General features: G+C 53.4%; 1 non-coding gene across 1 annotated transcript in view; it reads left to right on the top strand.

Annotated features, from left to right (window-relative positions):
• Window positions 1-3,835: 3,835 nt before the first annotated feature.
• Window positions 3,836-5,000, top strand: part of LOC126435293 (small subunit ribosomal RNA) — a 1,910-nt gene continuing 745 nt past the window's right edge. The window contains exon 1 of the ribosomal RNA XR_007579827.1: window positions 3,836-5,000. This exon is cut by the window's right edge and continues 745 nt beyond it. This is a non-coding gene — a ribosomal RNA (small subunit ribosomal RNA).

Here is a 5,000-nt window from a genome sequence, read left to right as displayed (position 1 = left end):
GGGCGCAGCGTCCCCCACCCCAGACATGTGACGTCACACTATCGGTATTGACGACTCGACTCATTGCTTATAATCATTTGCCATACACCGGTGGAAGCTGCCGAGACGAGTAGCTACATAGCGCGCTCGCCGTGTCACTAATGTACAGAGATACAACAGTTTCGACTGGAACCGGATTAAACGTATACACGGCGCTGATTAGTAATACATAGACCCATCAGAATACAGATAATATATACAACTGTCCGTATACATGCTGAAAGACTCTGCTCACAATCACAACCACACGGCAGCCACACACTCTTATCACGCACTACTCTCCGCCTGTAACACGCACACAGACAATATGTAAGCACCAGCATGGAACAACACCCAGTGCATCCTCTCCGCCACATGAGACAATCCACACTGTCATAACCAGACTGGGAGGTCCACTCAGAAAACGGAATATCCCACCCCCCCGACAACCACCATTGCTCAGCTAAGCCACCAACACCCACACATGTCCTACACAGGGGTGCACCCAACATCACAATACTGCCTCCTCTCACAGCACACAAACAATGGCAGGAATGAAAGACACAGGTCTGCCACAAGCATGGAATCGGAGCGCCGCCTGTCATGAGCCAAAGGTGCATCCTGACGTGGCAAATCAGATGATGCCGCAGGCATCCACTTACTATAATCACAATCAACAAACCGACCGGCCGCCCCCCCCCCCCCCCCCATTACACCTTTCCATACAACAATGTGTACCTTAACCTAAACTATACTGTACCTTAACCTAAACTATACTGTACCTTAACCTAAACTATACTGTACCTTAACCTAAACTATACTGTACCTTAACCTAAACTATACTGTACCTTAACCTAAACTATACTGTACCTTAACCTAACCTATACGGTACCTCAACCTAACCTATATTGTGCCTCAACCTAACCTATGTTGCGCCTTAACCTAACCTATGTTGCGCCTTAACCTAACCTATGTTGCGCCTTAACCTAACCTATGTTGCGCCTTAACCTAACCTATGTTGCGCCTTAACCTAACCTATGTTGCGCCTTAACCTAACCTATGTTGCGCCTTAACCTAACCTATGTTGCGCCTTAACCTAACCTATGTTGCGCCTTAACCTAACCTATGTTGCGCCTTAACCTAACCTATGTTGCGCCTTAACCTAACCTATGTTGCGCCTTAACCTAACCTATGTTGCGCCTTAACCTAACCTATGTTGCGCCTTAACCTAACCTATGTTGCGCCTTAACCTAACCTATGTTGCGCCTTAACCTAACCTATGTTGCGCCTTAACCTAACCTATGTTGCGCCTTAACCTAACCTATGTTGCGCCTTAACCTAACCTATGTTGCGCCTTAACCTAACCTATGTTGCGCCTTAACCTAACCTATGTTGCGCCTTAACCTAACCTATGTTGCGCCTTAACCTAACCTATGTTGCGCCTTAACCTATGTTGCGCCTTAACCTAACCTATGTTGCGCCTTAACCCAACCTATGTTGCGCCTTAACCCAACCTATGTTGCGCCTTAACCCAACCTATGTTGCGCCTTAACCCAACCTATGTTGCGCCTTAACCCAACCTATGTTGCGCCTTAACCCAACCTATGTTGCGCCTTAACCCAACCTATGTTGGGCCTTAACCCAACCTATGTTGGGCCTTAACCCAACCTATGTTGGGCCTTAACCCAACACACGTTGGGCCTTAACCCAACACACGTTGGGCCTTAACCCAACACACGTTGGGCCTTAACCCAACACACGTTGGGCCTTAACCCAACACACGTTGGGCCTTAACCCAACACACGTTGGGCCTTAACCCAACACACGTTGGGCCTTAACCCAACACACGTTGGGCCTTAACCCAACACACGTTGGGCCTTAACCCAACACACGTTGGGCCTTAACCCAACACACGTTGGGCCTTAACCCAACACACGTTGGGCCTTAACCCAACACACGTTGGGCCTTAACCCAACACACGTTGGGCCTTAACCCAACACACGTTGGGCCTTAACCCAACACACGTTGGGCCTTAACCCAACACACGTTGGGCCTTAACCCAACACACGTTGGGCCTTAACCCAACACACGTTGGGCCTTAACCTGCTCTGTAATTGTCATACGACGCGTTAAATTAGTGTAGTGTTGCCTAACTGCAACCCCCGCAATATAGTTTGCTACTCGCACTGCCCGGTCCCCAGTGTATCGCTTCATGTTAAACACCTTGCAGCTATACACTGTAATGTGGATGGCAGCAGGACGTACATGCTCAATGCCCTTTGCAGTTGTTCATTGGCATTTGCAGTTGTTCATTGGCATTCGCATGGCGAAGCACTTAGCCTACGCTGTGGTACGGCCTGTGTCAACTGTCCGCTGATGTTGTACGTCCAAATCACACACTGTACTGCACATTGGTCCTCATGTACTGAATGATACATCGTGGTACATGTGACCGTACAACGACTGCGCCAACAACGGCGAACCATGCGGTCCAAATGTTGTGCACTCAGCTACGTGTCGTCTCCCTATAAGAGCTGGATTGCAGTGTGGTATGCCCTGGATGGCGATCAGCATGAGCCGTCTGTTGATGTAGTGGCGCGTGTTGTCAGACGTAGTCGTCTCTTCTCACACACCGTGATAGCATGGTGCACTGCGTTCCACATCTGCGACATGCGACAGAGGCCGGTTGACAGTCGTTCGCGCAATGGACATCGCATACGTACGGGGGCCACCTTCCACGTGTTCGCGAAGCGTGCACATGTTGTTGCGTGTATGTGGGCAGACATAGTGTGTCGTGACACCTGACACAGGCATGCAACAATCGTTGAATTTGCAAATGGCGATGGACGCCTACGTTTGCTGGTGACGTTACGCAAATGAACAACTGGTAAACCGTTGTGGTGCGGTTGTTCTCGCTAGAGGTGAATCAGTGATGGCGACGATCGGTTGAGCTACCAACCGGTTGTTCCAGCGATACCCACCATGCCCACGAACGTGAATGGCATCTGGGTGTGAAGCGATACGCGGCGGTGGCTGGGTGGGACCGTCCCCGGCCGGTGAGGGGGGGCCTCCCGGCGTGCTGGCCGCGCGGTGCGTGGGCGCACGCGCTACAGCCGGCTGGTGGGGGCGGCCAGTGGCAGGCGCGCCGGCCGACGGAGGCGGCAGGCGGCGCAGCTGCGCGCCGGCGCACCCTGCACGCGGCGCCGTGCGGCCAAAGTAGGTCCTCGCGGGCCCGGTGCGAAGCGCGGTGGACATCTGCAGTGTGCTGGTCCGATTGAGGACTGTGTGCGCTGAGGATGCGCCGCCGCCCGGCGCTCGGCGCCGCGACGCCGTCTGCTGCTCGGTCGCCTCTGCGGTTCTCGCAGGTGGTTTGTATCGCAGCTGTGCGGACGTGTTGGCGCGTGCGCTGTGCTGGGAGAGTTCGCTTCGGCACCCAAGTGGGGCTTTTGTCCTTCTGTGGCGCTGGCGTTGGAGCTGCCGGTCACCGTAGGTGGCGCGTGTTGTCTCCCGCCGGCAATGCCACGACAGCACGCTCCCGGGCCTCTGTCGGCAGCGGCAAGCTCAGTTGGGAGCACGGGTGGTCGCACCTAAAGCGTCTACTCGCCAAACCCCGGGCGATTGCGCCTCTCTCGAACCCGACCAAGTACTTAGGACGGCGCTGCGCGCCGCCGGGACCTGAGAGGGTTTCGAGGTGTATGGTGCAGGGGAGCTCAGCCTCCTCCTGTTTGCAGAATAATTGAGCGGACGCTTGCGTGTTCGCGCGGGCCCCCGGGACACACTCCCGGGCGGCCGGCTGCTCAGCTCTAGTTGACGCAGCTCCCTGGTTGATCCTGCCAGTAGTCATATGCTTGTCTCAAAGATTAAGCCATGCATGTCTCAGTACAAGCCGCATTAAGGTGAAACCGCGAATGGCTCATTAAATCAGTTATGGTTCCTTAGATCGTACCCACGTTACTTGGATAACTGTGGTAATTCTAGAGCTAATACATGCAAACAGAGTCCCGACCAGAGATGGAAGGGACGCTTTTATTAGATCAAAACCAATCGGTCGGCTCGTCCGGTCCGTTTGCCTTGGTGACTCTGAATAACTTTGGGCTGATCGCACGGTCCTCGTACCGGCGACGCATCTTTCAAATGTCTGCCTTATCAACTGTCGATGGTAGGTTCTGCGCCTACCATGGTTGTAACGGGTAACGGGGAATCAGGGTTCGATTCCGGAGAGGGAGCCTGAGAAACGGCTACCACATCCAAGGAAGGCAGCAGGCGCGCAAATTACCCACTCCCGGCACGGGGAGGTAGTGACGAAAAATAACGATACGGGACTCATCCGAGGCCCCGTAATCGGAATGAGTACACTTTAAATCCTTTAACGAGTATCTATTGGAGGGCAAGTCTGGTGCCAGCAGCCGCGGTAATTCCAGCTCCAATAGCGTATATTAAAGTTGTTGCGGTTAAAAAGCTCGTAGTTGGATTTGTGTCCCACGCTGTTGGTTCACCGCCCGTCGGTGTTTAACTGGCATGTATCGTGGGACGTCCTGCCGGTGGGGCGAGCTGAAGGCGTGCGACGCGCCTCGTGCGTGCTCGTGCGTCCCGAGGCGGACCCCGTTGCAATCCTACCAGGGTGCTCTTGAGTGAGTGTCTCGGTGGGCCGGCACGTTTACTTTGAACAAATTAGAGTGCTTAAAGCAGGCAAGCCCGCCTGAATACTGTGTGCATGGAATAATGGAATAGGACCTCGGTTCTATTTTGTTGGTTTTCGGAACCCGAGGTAATGATTAATAGGGACAGGCGGGGGCATTCGTATTGCGACGTTAGAGGTGAAATTCTTGGATCGTCGCAAGACGAACAGAAGCGAAAGCATTTGCCAAGTATGTTTTCATTAATCAAGAACGAAAGTTAGAGGTTCGAAGGCGATCAGATACCGCCCTAGTTCTAACCATAAACGATGCCAGCCAGCGATCCGCCGCAGTTCCTCCGATGAC

This window comes from Schistocerca serialis, unplaced genomic scaffold, assembly GCF_023864345.2.
Source record: "Schistocerca serialis cubense isolate TAMUIC-IGC-003099 unplaced genomic scaffold, iqSchSeri2.2 HiC_scaffold_1202, whole genome shotgun sequence".
NCBI classification, from domain to species: Eukaryota; Metazoa; Arthropoda; class Insecta; order Orthoptera; family Acrididae; genus Schistocerca; species Schistocerca serialis.
The sequence above is the reverse complement of the archived record's forward strand: the minus strand, read 5'-3'. Positions and strand labels throughout refer to the sequence as shown.